We start from the raw sequence: 17,996 nt of genomic DNA on the forward strand, positions 1-17,996 counted from the left end.
GGGCCCAATACAATGCCCCATACATTACAATGGACCCCATATATTGCTCCATACTGAATAATGGACCTCATATAATGCTCCATACAGGATAATGGGCCCCGTATAATGCTCCATACAAAATAAAGAACCCATATAATGCTCTATACAGAATAAAGAACCCCATATATTGCCCCATACAGAATAATGGACCCCATATAATACGCCAAACAGAATAAAGGACCCTATATATTGCTCCATAAAGAATAATGAGCCCAATATAATGTTCCATACAGAATAATGAAACCCATATAATGCTCCATACGGAATAATGGGCCCCATATATTGCCCAGTAAAGTACAATGGACCCCATATATTGCACCATACTGAATAATTGACCCAATATAATGCCCCATACAGTACAATCGACCCCATATAATGCTCTACACATTATAATGGACCCCATATATTGCTCCATACCGAATAATGGGACTCATATAATGCCCCATACAGAATAATGTGCCCCGTATAATGTTCAATACAGAATAAAGAACCCCATATATTGCTAAATACAGATTAATGGGGCTCATTTCATGCTCCATATTGAAAAATAGGCCTCGTATAATGCTCCATACAGAATAATGGGCCCCATATATTGCTCCATACAGAATAATGGTCCCAATATAATATTCTTTACAGAATAATGGAACCCATATAATGCTCCATACCGAATAATGGGCCCCATAACATGCCCTGTAAAGTACAATGGACCCCATATTTTGCTTTGTACAGAATAATGCGCCTCATATAATGGTCCATATACAATAATGTGCCCCGTATAATGGCCCATACAGAATAAAGAACCCATGTAATGTTCTATACAGAATAAAGAAAGCCATATATTGCCCCATACAGAATAATGGACCCAATGTAACGCTCCATACAGAATAAAGAACCCCATATATTACCCCATACACAATAATGGGCTTCATATAATGATCCATATAGAATAATGGGCCCTGTATAATGCTCCATAGAGAATAATAAAATCCATTTAATGCTCCATGCCGAATTATGGGCCTAATAAAGTGCCCCATGCAGTAGAATGGACCCGATATAATGCTCCATACAGAATAAAGAATCCCATATATTGTTGCATACAGAATAATGGCTCTTATATAAAGCTTCCTTTAGAATAATGGGCCCCATATAATGCAATAAAACAGAATAATAGACCCATATAATGCTTCATATAGAATAATGGAACCCATTTATTGCTCCACATTGAATAATTGGCCCCATAAAATGCCCCATACTGTACAATGGACCACATATAATGCTCCATACAGAATAATGGATCCCATATAATGCTCCACACAGAATAATGGGCCTCTTACAATGCTCCATACAGAATATTGTGCAACATATAAAGCGCCATACAGAATAATGGACCTCATATAATGCTCCATACATTATAATGGGCCTCATATAATGCTCCATACGGAATAAAGTGCCCCGTATAATGCTCCATACAGAATAAAGAACCCCATATAATGCTCCATACAGAATAATAGGCCCAATATAATGCTCCCTACAGATTAATGGAACCAAAATAATGCTCCATACTGAATAATTGGCCCCGTATAATGCCCCGTAAAGTACAATGGACCACATATATTTCTCCATGCAGAATAATGTTCCTTATATAATACTCCATGCAGAATAATGGGCCCCGTATAATGCTCCATACAGAATAATGGACCCCATATATTGCTCCATACAGAATAATGGGCCTCATATAATGCTCCATACAGAATAATGTGCCCCGTATAATGCTCCATATAGAATAAAGAACACCGTATACTGCTCCATACAGAATATTGGGCCTCATATAATGCTCCATATAGAATAATGGGCCCCATATAATGCTCCAAACAGAATAATGGGACCCATGTAATGCTCTACACAGAATAATGAGCCCAATATAATGTTCCATACAGAATAATGGAACCCATATAATGCTACATACCGAATAATGGGTCCCATATAATATCCCGTAAAGAACAATGGACCCCATATATTGCTTCGTACAGAATAATGTTCCTTATATAATGCTCCATATAGAATAATGTGACCGTATAATGCTCTATATAGAATAAAGAACCCATATAATGCTCCATACCAAATTATGGGCCCAATATAATGTCACATACAGTTCAATGGACTCCATATAGTGCTCCACACAGAATAAAGAACCCCATATATTGTTCCATACAGAATAATGGGTCTTATATAATGCTCTCTATAGAATAATGGGCCCCATACAATGCCCTGTAAAGTACAAAGGACTCCATATATTGCTCCACACAGAACAATGGGCCTCATATAATGTTTCATAGAGAATAATGGGCCTCACATAATGCTTCATACAGAATAATGGGCCCAATATTAAGCTCCATACAGAATAATGGAACCCATTTAATGCTCCATACCAAATAATGGGCCCAATGAAATGCCCCATATGTTAGAACTTTGCTGTTAGGTTTTTTTTCCTTTGCTGGTCACATGACCTTGTTGGCCTATTTAATCCTGCTCCGCCCTTCTGGCTTTGCTGGACTTCATTGTATATCTACTTTCTAGCTAGCCTGTGCTCTGTGTCTTGCTCTGTTAGTTAGCTTGGTCTACTGACCTCTATGTTCTATATATTTTGTTTGTTCGTCTGTCTGCTACTATTTCTGTTAGGAGGTGTCCCATATTCCTCCCAGTCCTTAGTACTTGTAGGGATTCCCTCCCCACATCTATAGGTCTTCGTACAGACTAGCTTAGGACTTTAGCAGGTCTGATCGCAGGATCAGGTCCCCTGTTACATCGTAGGGATTAAGCTGAGTTCTATCGTAGGGACAGATCTCCTGTCTTTCCTTAGCTTTGGTAGCAGATCATAACAGTAAGTCCAGCCTGCAAATTCTCTAAGGAAAGATTTTTTTTTTTTTTTGTTCCATCATGGTGTCGGTTCAGGATTTGGCTAAACACCTGCAGGGACTCTCTCTGGAAGTGGCCGAGCTCCGTCAGCACGTGAGTAACTGTCCTGGAGCATATTTCTTGGAGCCTAAGGTATGTTTGCCGGATTTATTTTTTGGTGAACATCGAGAATTTTTTTCATTTAAAAATGCTTGCTTATTGTATTTTCGTTTGAGACCCAAGTCCTCTGGGGATGAATCCCAGCGCGTAGGGTTCATAATGTCACTTTTGCGCAAAGAGCCTCAGGAGTGGGCCTTTTCTTTGCAACCTAGTGATACATGCTTCAGATCAGTGGATAGTTTTTTTTCTGCTTTAGGACTATTATATGATGATCCTGACCGTGTGGCATCAGCTGAGACTGAGTTGAGACGTTTAAAACAAGGATCAGGTAATGTTGAAAAATATTGTACTCATTTTCGTCGTTGGTCCACTCAAACAGGGTGGAACGATTCTGCTCTGAAAAGTCTATTTCTTGCTGGGCTCAGTGAAAGGGTTAAAGACCTGCTAATTGCTTATCCTACACCTGAGGATTTGCAACAGGCTATGCAATTAGCTATACGGGTGGATAGAAGACTGCGTGCTAGGGTTAATGAGAGCAAATCCTCTGCTATGTCAGTTTCTGGTTGTGATAATGTGTGTACTAACAGTGGTGAACCGATGGAGATTGGATCGGTGGCACCTCGCTCTCAAGAAAAAGACCGTCGTTTTTCGGAAGGCTTGTGTTTCTATTGCGGAAAATCTGGTCATTTGATTAAAGGCTGTGAGCTTCGTATGAAGAAAGAAAAAAAAATGGTCAGTCACGCCCGTATTGCCTGTTTAAATTCCAAGGGTATATTTTTAGCTGCTTCCACGATTGCTCAGAAAAAATTAATGGAATTTCAGGTGTTTGTTGATTGCGGGTCTACACTGAATGTAATTGATGGGGGATTCGTGGAAAAACTCAATTTAAAACCTGAACCTTTATCATCCCCCATTGCTGTGGTTTCTGTGGATGGCTCCCCTTTGAAGAATATTACTCTCAAGGTCAGTGAATTTCCTCTCACTATTAATGGTGTTCACCATGAGAAATTGGATTTGGTAGTGTTGAATAACTTGCCTTCTCCAGTAATATTGGGTTTGCCCTGGTTAAAATTTCACAATCCTGTACTGGATTGGTCTACCAGTGAAATTAAATCCTGGAGCCATAAATGTTATGACAAGTGTTGTAACGGGCGTATTGCAGCTTTGGATAGGGGAGAATTGCCTGTTCCTATTCAGGATTTTTGGAGAGTTTTTTTCTGAGAAAGAATCGCAGGTTTTGCCTCCCCATAGAGACTATGATTGTTCTATTGAATTTGTCCCTGGAGCGACTCTTCCTAAAAGTCGTTTATTTAACCTTACTATTCCTGAGAGGAAGGCTTTGGAGGAATACATACAGACAAGTTTGGCCGCCGGTCACATTAGGCCCTCTAAGTCTCCTGTGGCGGTTGGATTTTTTTTTGTAAAAAAAAAGGACGGCGGTTTACGTCCTTGTCTGGATTTTCGTGAGATTAACAAAATTACGGTACGCAATCCTTACCCACTGCCATTGATTCCTGATCTGTTTAACCAGTTATTGGGGGCCAAGTGGTTCTCTAAAATTGACCTTAAGGGGGCATACAATCTGTTGCGCATGAAGGAGGGTGATGAATGGAAGACTGCTTTTAACACTCCTGTGGGTCATTTTGAGAATCTGGTTATGCCTTTTGGTCTTACTAATGCTCCTGCATTTTTTCAGAATCTGATTAATGACATCCTTAGACCTTTGATCGGTAAAAATGTGGTTGTGTATTTGGATGACATTTTGATTTATTCGCCAGATCTGGAGTCTCATTGGCGGAGCGTGCGTGAGGTATTACAGTTATTAATGGACAATTCGCTTTTTGCTAAGCTGGAGAAATGTGAGTTCGCTGTACAGAGAATTAGTTTTTTGGGCTACATTATCTCCAGCAAAGGTTTTGAGATGGATCCGGTTAAGGTTCAGGCTGTGCAGGAATGGCCTAGGCCTATTGGTTTGAAATCGATACAGAGGTTTTTGGGTTTCGCCAATTACTATAGAAAATTCATAAAAAATTTTTCTAGTATTGTCAAACCTCTGACTGATCTCACCAGGAAAGGTGCTGATGCGGTTCAGTGGTCTTCTGAGGCCATTGAAGCTTTTGTGTATCTCAAGGAGAGGTTCACCTCTGCTCCCATCCTTATGCAGCCTGATGTTACTAGGCCGTTTTTGGTTGAGGTTGATGCTTCCTCTGTGGGGGTTGGCGCAGTATTGTCTCAGGATAACGGGGATGGATTACATCCCTGTGCCTTTTTTTCAAAAAAATTTTCGGAGACTGAATTGAATTACGATATTGGTAATCGGGAATTATTGGCTATTAAACTCGCATTTGAACACTGGCGCCACTTCTTGGAAGGTGCGGAATTTCCCGTTCAGGTTCTTACGGATCATAAAAATCTGATATATCTTGACGCTGCCAAGCGCCTGAATGCCCGTCAGGCTAGGTGGGCACTGTTTTTCTCGCGGTTTAATTTCTCCGTTACTTACATCCCTGGTACTAAGAATGTTAAGGCGGATGCCTTGTCTCGCAGTTTTTCTCCCATAGTCGGTGCTGAGAAAGAGGAAAACATTTTACAAGAAGGTGTTGTGATAGCTGCTTTAGACTCCGTTTTGGAAGATGAGATTCTTAAAGCTCAGGAGAATGCCCCATCTAACACTCCTCATGGGAGGTTGTTTGTGCCTGGGACCTTTAGGAGAGATTTGTTTGTTGAGTGTCACGAATCTCGGTTGGCAGGTCATCCCGGAATCTCTGAGACCAAGAGACTGGTGGGTCGCAGTTTTTGGTGGCCTGGATGGCAGAAGGAAGTCATTAAGTGGGTACGCCAATGTACTGTATGTGCTAGATCTAAGTCCTCACATACTCCTGCTGCGGGGTTGCTTTGTCCTTTGGAGGTCCCCAGTGCTCCTTGGACACATTTGGCTATGGACTTTATAACTGACCTTCCCCCCTCTGAGGGTTTTACTGTCATCTGGGTGGTCGTGGACCGTTTTAGCAAGATGTGTCACTTGGTTCCCTTCGTCAAACTGCCCTGCGCTAAAACTCTCGCTAAGGCCTTTGTCAAGGAAATTGTCAGACTTCATGGCGTTCCTACTGACATTGTTTCTGATAGGGGTCCTCAGTTCGTGGCTCGTTTTTGGCGTGCCTTTTGTGACAGGTTGGGAATTCATTTGTCGTTTTCGTCCGGATATCATCCTGAATCTAATGGCCAGACAGAAAGGAAAAACCAGGATGTTGAGCAGTTCTTGCGTTGTTTTGTGGCAGACAATCAAGAGGGGTGGTCTGAGTTTCTGCCACTTGCCGAATTTGCTCTGAACAATCATACATCTTCTTCTGCTGGTTGTTCGCCTTTTTTTTGTTGTTCTGGGAGACATCCGTCGTTTGGGTCGTTCTCCAAGTTGGGATCTGCCGTGCCTGAGGAGGAGAATTTTTCCGGTGATTTGGAGAGAGTTTGGACGGATGTGCGTGGTAATCTTCAGGAGGCCAACAGAAAATCTAAAGACTACTTTGATAGGAAACGACAGGAGGTTTTGTTCGCTGTTGGTGACATGGTTTGGTTGTCCTCTAGGAATCTGCGGTTGAGGATTCCTTCTAAGAAATTGGGTCCCAAGTTTGTAGGGCCCTTTAAGGTGCTTCAGGTTGTCAACCAATCTGCTGTTAGGTTGGAGGTTCCTACCTCCTGGAGAATTAATCCGGTCTTTCATGTCTCTCTGTTAAAAAAAGCTGTTGTGTCGGATGGTGACGCCTCTGCCTCTGTTCCTCCGGTGGTGGAGGACGGGGAATATGAAATTTCTCGCATCCTTGACTCTAGACGGTATAGAGGTAGTTTGCAGTATCTTGTGGCCTGGAAAGGTTTCGGACCCGAGGATAACTCTTGGGTGAGGTCAGATGATGTTTCCGCGTCCAGACTTATCAGAGCGTTTCACAGGAGATTTCCTGATAAGCCTGGTCCTAGGGGATCCGGAGGATCCTCTTAGAAGGGGGGGTACTGTTAGAACCTTGCTGTTAGGTTTTTTTTCCTTTGCTGGTCACATGACCTTGTTGGCCTATTTAATCCTGCTCCGCCCTTCTGGCTTTGCTGGACTTCATTGTATATCTACTTTCTAGCTAGCCTGTGCTCTGTGTCTTGCTCTGTTAGTTAGCTTGGTCTACTGACCTCTATGTTCTATATATTTTGTTTGTTCGTCTGTCTGCTACTATTTCTGTTAGGAGGTGTCCCATATTCCTCCCAGTCCTTAGTGTTACTTGTAGGGATTCCCTCCCCACATCTATAGGTCTTCGTACAGACTAGCTTAGGACTTTAGCAGGTCTGATCGCAGGATCAGGTCCCCTGTTACATCGTAGGGATTAAGCTGAGTTCTATCGTAGGGACAGATCTCCTGTCTTTCCTTAGCTTTGGTAGCAGATCATAACACCATACAGTACAATGTACGCCATATAATGCTCCCTACAGAATAATGGACCCATATGATGCTTCATACAGAATAATGGAACCCATTTATTGCTCCATACCGAAAAATGGGCGCCATATAATGCCACATACAGTACAATGGACCCCATATAATGCTCCATACAGAATAACGGACCCCTTACATTGCTCCTTACAGAATAATGGACTTCGTATAATGCTTCATACAGAAAAATGTGCCCTGTATAATGCTCCATACACAATAAAGAACCCCATATATTGCTCCATACAGAATAATGGGGCTCATGTAATGCTCCATATAGAATAGTGGGAACCATATTATGCTCCATACAGAATAATGGACCCCATTTATTGCTCCATACCGAATAATGGGCGCCATATAATGCCACATACAGTACAATGGACCCCATATAATGCTCCATACAGAATAGCGGACCCCTTATATTGCTCCTTACAGAATAATGGACTTCGTATAATGCTCCATACAGAATAATGTGCCCTGTATAATGCTCCATACAGAATAAAGAACCCCATGTATTGCTCCATACAGAATAATGGGGCTCATGTAATGCTCCACATAGAATAATGGGAATCATATTATGCTCCATACAGAATAATGGGCCCCATATAATGCTGCATACCTAATAATGGACCCCATATAGTGCTCAATACAGAATAATATACCTCATATAATGCTCCATACAGAATAATGGACCCCATATAATACTCCAAACAGATAAAAGAACCCCATATATTGCTTCATACAGAATAATGGGCCCAATATAATGTTTCTTACAGAATAATGGAACCCATGTAATGCTCCATACCGAATAATGGGCCCCATATAATGCCCCGTAAAGTTCAATGGACCCGATATATTGCTCAGTACAGAATAATGGGCCTCAAATAATGCCTCATATAGAATAATGGTACTCGTATAATGCTCCATACAGAATAAAGAACCCATATAATGGTCTATGCAGAATAAAGAACCACATAAATTGCCCCATACAGAATAATGGACCACACATAATGCTGCAAGCAGAATAAAGAACCCAATATATTGCCCAATACAGAATAATGTGCTTCATATAATGCTCCATATAGAATAATTGGCCCCGTATAATGCTCCATACAGAATAATAAAACCCATTTGATGCTCTATGCCGAATTATGGGCCCAATATAATGCCCCATACAGTACAACGGACCCCATATAATGCTCTATACAGAATAAAGAACACCATATAATGATTCTTACAGAATAATGGGTCTTTTATAATGCCCCATACAGAATAATGGGCCCCATATAATGCTCCAAACAGAATAATGCACCCATATAATGCTCCAAACAGAATAATGGACCCATATAATGCTTCATACAGAATAATGGGCAAAAATATAAAGCTCCATACAGAATAATGGAACCCATTTAATGTTCCATGCCGAATATCAGGCCCCATATAATGCCCCATACAGTACAATGGACCCCATATAATGCTCCATACAGAATAAAGAACCCCACATATTGCCCCATACAGAATAAGGGCCTCATATAATGCTCCAAATAGTATAATGGGCCAAATATAATGCCCCATACAGTACAATGTACCCCATATAATGCTCCATACCGAATAATGGACCTCCTATATTGCTCCATATAGAATAATGTGTCTCATATAATGCTCCATACAGAATAATGTGCCGAGTATAATGCTCCATACTGAAGAACGAACCCCATATATTGCTCCATACAGAATAAAGGGGCTCAATTAATGCTCCATATAGAATAATGGGCCCCATATAATGCTCCATACAGACTAATGGGCCGCATATAATACTCCATGCAGATTAATCGGCCCAATATAATGCTCCTTACAGAATAATGGAACCCATATAATGCTCCATGCCGAATAATGGGCCTCATATAATGCCACATGCAGTACAATTGAAGAAATATAATGCTCTATACAGAATAAAGAACCCCATATATTGCCCCATATAGAATAATGGGCCTCATATAATGCTCCATATAGAATAATGGGCCCCACATAATGCACCAAGCAGAATAATGGACCCATATAATGCTTCATACAGAATAATGGGCCCGATATAAAGCTCCATACAGAATAATGGAACCCATTTAATGCTCCATGCCAAATAATGGGCCAAATATAATGCCCCATACAGTACAATAGACCCCATATAATTCTCCATACGGAACAATGGACCCCATAACTTGCTCCATACAGACTAATGTGCCCCATATAATACTCCATACAGAATAATGGGCCCGATATAAAGCTCCATACAGAATAATCAAATCCATATAATGCTCCATACCGAATAATGGGCCCCATATAATGCCCCGTAAAGTACAATGGACCCCATATATTGCTCCATACAGAATGTGCCTCATATAATGCTTAATATAGAATAAAGGGCCCCGTATAATGCTTCATACAAAATAAAGAACCCCATATATTGCTCCGTATAGAATAATGGGCCTCATATAATGCTCCATATAGTATAATGGGCCGCGTATAATACTCCAAGCAGAATAAAAAAAAAAATATTGCCCCATACAGAATAATTGGCTTCATAAAATGCTCCATATAGAATAATGTGCCTAATATAATTCTCCAAACAGAATAATGAGACTTATATAATGCTCCATAAGGAATAATGTGCACGATATAATGCTCCATACCGAAAAATGGAACCCATATAATGCTCCATACCGAATAATTGGCTCCATAAAATGCCCTTTTCAGTACAATCGACCCCATATATTGCTCCATGCTAAATAATGGACCTCATATAATGCTCCGTACAGAATAATGGACCCCATATAATGATCCATACACAATAAAGAACCCCATATATTGCCCCATACTGAATAATGGGCCTCATATAATGCTCCATATAGAATAATGGGCCCTGTATAATGCTCCATACATAATAAATAACCCATATAATGCTCCATAAAGAATAAAGAACCCTATTTGATACACCATACAGAATAATGGAACCCATATAATGCTCCATACAGAATAAATAACCCCATATATTGCCCCATACATAATAACGGGCCTCAGATAATGCTCTATATAGAATAATGAGCCCCGTATAATACTCCATACAGAATAAAGAACCCCATATATTGCTCCATACAGCATAATGGGCCCAATATAATCTTACATACAGATTAATGGAACCCATATAAAGCTCCATACAGAATAATGGGCCCCATATAATGCCCCATACAGTAAAATGGACACCATAGAATGCTCCATATGGAATAAAGAACCCCATATATTGCCCCATACAGAATAATGGACGTCATATAATGTTCCATATAGAATAATGGGCCCCGTATAATACTCCAAACAGAATTATGAACCCCGTATATTGGCCCATACAAAATAATGGGCCTCATAAAATGCTCCATATAGAATAATGGGCCCCCTATAATACTCCAAACAGAATAAAGAACCCCACATATTGCTCCATACAGAATAATGGGCCTCATATAATGTTTCATAAAGAATAATGAACCCTATATAATGCTCCATACAGAAAAATGGAACCCATATAATGCTCCATACCGAATATTGGGCCCATATAATGCCCCATACAGTACAATGGACCTCATAAAATGCTCCATATAGAATAATGGGCCCCCTATAATACTCCAAACAGAGTAAAGAACCCCACATATTGCTCCATACTGAATAATTGACCTCATATAATGTTCCATACAGAATAATGGACCCCATATAATGCTCCATACAGAATAAAGAACCCCATATATTGCCCCATACAGAATAGTGGGCCTCATATAATGCTCCATATTGAATAATGGGCCCCGTATAATGCTCCATAGAGAATAAAGAACCCATATAATGCTCCATAAAGAATTAAGAACTCCATATATTGCTCATACAGAATAATAGACCCCATATAATGCTCCATACAGAATAAAGAACCCCATATATTGCTCCATACAGCATAATGGGCCCAATATAATGTTCCATACAGAATAATGGGCCCAATATTTTGCTCCATACCGAAAAATGGGACCCATATAATGCCCCGTAAAGTACATTGGACCTCATATATTGCTCAATACAGAATAATGGGCCTCCTATAATGCTTTATACAGAATAATGGGCCCAATGTAAAGCTCTATACAGAATAATGTAACGCATTTAATGCTCCATGTCGAATAATGGGCCCCATATAATGGCCCATACACTACAATGGACACCATATATTGCTCCATACAGAATAATGGGAATAATTTTTTTTATATATATATTTTTAGATATATATATATATAAAAAGGAATCTATATTTATTTTAGTGAAAAATTAAAAAAAATATATATATATACAGTACAGACCAATGGTTTGGACACACCTTCTCATTTAAAGATTTTTCTGTATTTTCATGACTATGAAAATTGTACATTCACACAGAAGGCATCAAAACGATGAATTAACACATGTGGAATTATATACTTAACAAAAAAGTGTGAAACAACTGAAAATATGTCTTATATTCTAGGTTCTTCAAAGTAGCCACCTTTTGCTTTGATGACTGCTTTTCACACTCTTGGCATTCTCTTGATGAGCTTCAAGAAGTAGTCACCGGAAATGGTCTTCCAACAATCTTGAAGGAGCTCCCAGAGATGCTTAGCACTTGTTGGCCCTTTTTGCCTTCACTCTGCGGTCCAGCTCACCATAAACCATCTCGATTGGGTTCAGCTCTGGTGACTGTGGAGGTCAGGTCATCTGGCGTAGCACCCCATCACTCTGCTTCTTGGTCAAATAGCCCTTACACAGCCTGGATGTGTGCTTGGGTTCATTGTCCTGTTGAAAAATAAATGATGGTCCAACTAAACGCAAACCGGATGGAATAGCATGCCGCTGCAAGATGCTGTGGTAGCCATGCTGGTTCAGTATGCCTTCAATTTGGAATAAATCCCCAACAGTGTCACCAGCAAAGCACCCCCACACCATCACACCTCCTCCTCCATGCTTCATGGTGGGAGCCAGGCATGTAGAATCCATCCGTTCACCTTTTCTGAGTCGCACAATGACACAGTGGTTGGAACCAAAGATCTCAAATTTGGACTAATCAGACCAAAGCATAGATTTCCACTGGTCTAATGTCCATTCCTTGTGTTCTTTAGCCCAAACAAGTCTCTTCTGCTTGTTGCCTGTTCTTAGCAGTGGTTTCCTAGCAGTTATTTTACCATGAAGGCCTGCTGCACAAAGTCTCCTCTTAACAGTTGTTGTAGAGATGTGTCTGCTGCTAGAACTCTGTGTGGCATTGACCTGGTCTCTAATCTAAGCTGCTGTTAACCTGCGATTTCTGAGACTGGTGACTCGGATAAACTTATCCTCAGAAGCAGAGGTGACTCTTGGTCTTCCTTTCCTGGGGCGGTCCTCATGTGAGCCAGTGAGTTCATCTTTACCCCTTCAGGGATCCTTAAAGGGCCGACAATCTCTCTCCCCATGATTCCAGCCCAAAACATTACTCCACCTCCTCCTTGTTAGCGCCGTAGCCGTGTTTGCATAGGGTGTCCATCAACCAGCCATCCTCCACTCCATCCATCTGGACCATCGAGATAATTTCATGCATGATAATGGCCCGTCTCATGCTGCACATAACACATCTGCATCTCTGGCTGCTATGGGCATAAAAGGGGACAAACTTATGGTGTGGCACCCATGCTCCCCTGACCTCAACCCCATTGAGAACCTCTGGAGCATCGTCAAAAGGAGTATCTATGAAGGCGGGAGACAGTTCACATCTAAGCAACAGCTCTGGGAGGGTATTCTGTCCTCATGCAAAACAATTGAAGCAGAAACCATCCAAAACCTGACAAATTCAATGGACGAGAGAGTTCAGAAGCTCCTTTTGAACAAGCGGTCCTATGTGCAAATGTAACATCACCTAGAATAAAGTTTTGAGTTGAAAACTGTTTGATTTCAGTTTATAATAACCTGCTAATGCTTCTAATTTCAAAAATGAAAATTTTTTTGTTCTTTATTAAAATGAAAAGGTTGAAAACTCTGCTGTGCATAATAATTTGGAACATGCATTTTGAGTGCAGTTTGAGTTTTTTATTTTTTTTAAATATACTGTTATCATAGGCAGTTTGTACAAAAACCTTTCAATTGTACTCTAATAGTTATTTGACTGGAAAATGACAATGACTGCAATTCATATAGGTAATTTGGGAAAATCTGAGAAAATATTATTTGCATAATAATTTGGAACACAGTGTATATATATAAAAAAAGGAATGTATATTTATTTTAGTGAAAAATTTAAAAAAATGATAAAAATATATATATATAAAATAAAAAAAGGAATGTATATTTATTTTAGTGAAAATTTTTTAATAAAAAAAAAATATATATACAGTACAGACCAAAAGTTTGGACACACCTTCTCATTTAAAGATTTTTCTGTATTTTCATGACTATGAAAGTTGTACATTCACACTGAAGGCAACAAAACTATGAATTAACACATGTGGAATTATATACTTATCAAAAAAGTGTGAAGCAACTGAAAATATGTCTTATATTCTAGGTTCTTCAAAGTAGCCACCTTTTGCTTTGATGACTGCTTTGCACACTCTTGGCATTCTCTTGATGAGCTTCAAGAGGTAGTCACCGGAAACAATCTTGAAGGAGTTCCCAGAGATGCTTAGCACTTGTTGGCCCTTTTGCCTTCACTCTGCGGTCCAGCTCACCCCAAACCATCTCGATTGGGTTCAGGTCTGGTGACTGTGGAGGCCAGGTCATCTGCCGTAGCACCCCATCACTCTTGTCCTTGGTCAAATAGCCCTTACACTGCCTGGAGGTGTGTTTGGGGTCATTGTCCTGTTGAAAAATAAATGGTGGTCCAACTAAACGCAAACTGGATGGAATAGCATGCCGCTGCAAGATGCTATGGTAGCCATGCTGGTTCAGTATGCCTTCAATTTAGAATAAATCCCCAACAGTGTCACCAGCAAAGCACCCCCACACCATCACACCTCCTCCTCCATGCTTCACGGTGGGAACGAGGCATGTAGAGTCCATCAGTTCACCTTTTCTGTGTTGCACAAAGACACGGTGGTTGGAACCAAAGATCTCAAATTTGGACTCATCAGACCAAAGCACAGATTTCCACTGGTCTAATGTCCATTCCATGTGTTCTTTAGCCCAAACAAGTCTCTTCTGCTTGTTGCCTGTCCTTAGCAGTGGTTTCCTAGCAGCTATTTTACCATGAAGGCCTGCTGCACAAAGTCTCCTCTTAAAAGTTGTTGAAGAGATGTATCTGCTGCTAGAACTCTGTGTGGCATTGACCTGGTCTCTAATCTGAGCTGCTGTTAACCTGCGATTTCTGAGGCTGGTGACTCAGATAAACTTATCCTCAGAAGCAGAGGTGACTCTTGGTCTTCCTTTCCTGGGGCAGTCCTCATGTGAGCCAGTTTCTTTGTAGCGCTTGATGTTTTTTGCAACTGCACTTGGGGACACTTTCAAAGTTTTCCCAATTTTTCGGACTGACTGACCTTCATTTCTTAAAGTAATGATGGCCACTCGTTTTTCTTTACTTAGCTGCTTTTTTCTTGAGATAATACAAATTTTAACAGTCTATTCAGTAGGACTATCAGCTGTGTATCCACCAGACTTCTGCACAACACAACTGATGGTCCCAACCCCATTTATAAGGCAAGAAATCCCACTTACTAAACCTGACAGGGCACACCTGTGAAGTGAAAACCATTTCCGGTGACTACCTCTTGAAGCTCATCAAGAGAATGCCAAGAGTGTGCAAAGCAGTCATCAAAGCAAAAGGCGGCTACTTTGAAGAACCTAGAATATAAGACATATTTTCAGTTGTTTCAAACTTTTTTGTTAAGTATATAATTTCACATGTGTTAATTCATAGTTTTGATGCCTTCAGTGTGAATGTACAATTTTCATAGTTATGAAAATACAGAAAAATCTTTAAATGAGAAGGTGTGTCCAAACTTTTGGTCTGTATTGTATATCAAAAGGAATGTACATTTATTTTAGTGAAAAATTTAAAAAAAAAAAAATGTATATATATATAAAAGGAATGTATATTTATTTTAGTGAAAAATTTAAAATAATATATATATACAGTACAGACCAAAAGTTTGGACACACCTTCTCATTTAAAGATTTTTTTGTATTTTCATGACTATGAAAATTTTACATTCACACTGAAGGCATCAAAACTATGAATTAACACATGTGGAATTATATACTTAACAAAAAAGTGTGAAACAACTGAAAATATGTCTTATATTCTAGGTTCTTCAAAGTAGCCACCTTTTGCTTTGATGACTGCTTTGCACACTCTTGGCATTCTCTTGATGAGCTTCAAGTGGTAGTGACCGGAAATGGTCTTCCAACAATCTTGAAGGAGTTCCCAGAGATGCTTAGCACTTGTTGGCCCTTTTGCCTTCACTCTGGGGTCCAGCTCACCCTAAACCATCTCGATTGGGTTCAGGTCAGGTGACTGTGGAGGCCAGGTCATCTGGCATAGCACCCCATCATTCTCCTTCTTGGACAAATAGCCCTTACACAGCCTGGAGGTGTGTTTGGGGTCATTGTCATGTTGAAAAATAAATGATTGTCCAACTAAACGCAAACCGGATGGAATAGCATTCCGCTGCAAGATGCTATGGTAGCCATGCTGGTTCAGTATGCCTTCAATTTTGAATAAATCCCCAACAGTGTCACCAGCAAAGCACCCCCACACCATCACGCCTCCTCTTCCATGCTTCACGGTGGGAACCAGGCATGTAGAGTCCATCCGTTCACCTTTTCTGCGTCGCACAAAGACACGGTTGTTGGAACCAAAGATCTCAAATTTGGACTCATCAGACCAAAGCACAGATTTCCACTGGTCCAATGTCCATTCCTTGTGTTTTTTAGCCCAAACAAGTCTCTTCTGCTTGTTGCCTGCCCTTAGCAGTGGTTTCCTAGCAGCTATTTTACCATGAAGGCCTGCTGCACAAAGTCTCCTCTTAACAGTTGTTGAAGAGATGTGTCTGCTGCTAGAACTCTGTGTGGCATTGACCTGGTCTCTAATCTGAGCTGCTGTTAACCTGCGATTTGTGAGGCTGGTGACTCGGATAAACTTATCCTCAGAAGCAGAGGTGACTCTTGGTCTTCCTTTCCTGGGGCGGTCCTCATGTGAGCCAGTTTCTTTGTAGCGCTTGATGGTTTTTGCAAATGCACTTGGAGACACTTTCAAAGTTTTCCCAATTTTTCGCGCTGACTGACCTTCATTTCTTAAAGTAATGATGGCCACTCGCTTTTCTTTACTTAGCTGCTTTTTTCTTGCCATAATACAAATTCTAACAGTCTATTCAGTAGGATTATCAGCTGTGTATCCACCAGACTTCTGCACAACACAACTGATGGTCCCAACCCCATTCATAAGGCAAGAAACCCCACTTATTAGCCTGACAGGGCACACCTGTGAAGAGAAAACCATTTCCGGTGACTACCTCTTGAAGCTCATCAAGAGAATGCCAAGAGTGTGCAAAGCAGTCATCAAAGCACAAGGTGGCTACTTTGAAGAACCTAGAATATAAGAAATATTTTCAGTTGTTTCACACTTTTTTGTTAAGTATATAATTCCACATGTGTTAACTCATAGTTTTGATGCCTTCAGTGTGAATATACAATTTTCATAGTCATGAAAATATATATATATATATATATATATATATATATATATATATATATATATATATATATACAGTACAGACCAAAAGTTTGGACACACCTTCTCATTTAAAGATTTTTCTGTATTTTCATGACTATGAAAATTGTACATTCACACTGAAGGCATCAAAACTATGAATTAACACATGTGTAATTATATACTTAACAAAAAAGTGTGAAACAACTGAAAATATTTCTTATATTCTAGGTTCTTCAAAGTAGCCACCTTGTGCTTTGATGACTGCTTTGCACACTCTTGGCATTCTCTTGATGAGCTTCAAGAGGTAGTCACCGGAAATGGTCTTCCAACAATCTTGAAGGAGTTCCCAGAGATGCTTAGCACTTGTTGGCCCTTTTACCTTCACTCTGCGGTCCAGCTCACCCCAAACCATCTCGATTGGGTTCATGTCTGGTGACTGTGGAGGCCAGGTCATCTGGCGTAGCACCCCATCACTCTCCTTCTTGGTTAAATAGCTCTTACACAGCCTGGAGGTGTGTTTGGGGTCATTGTCCTGTTGAAAAATAAATGATGGTCCAACTAAACGCAAACTGGATGGAATAGCATGCTGCTGCAAGATGCTGTGGTAGCCATGCTGGTTCAGTATGCCTAAAATTTTGAATAAATCCCCAACAGTGTCACCAGCAAAGCACGCCCACACCATCACACCTCCTCCTCCATGCTTCACGGTGGGAACCAGGCATGTAGAGTCCATCCGTTCACCTTTTCGGC

The sequence above is a fragment of the Phyllobates terribilis genome, unplaced genomic scaffold (assembly GCF_046119375.1).
Source record: "Phyllobates terribilis strain yellow unplaced genomic scaffold, ASM4611937v1 Scaffold_5__5_contigs__length_657084704, whole genome shotgun sequence".
Taxonomy (NCBI): Eukaryota; Metazoa; Chordata; class Amphibia; order Anura; family Dendrobatidae; genus Phyllobates; species Phyllobates terribilis.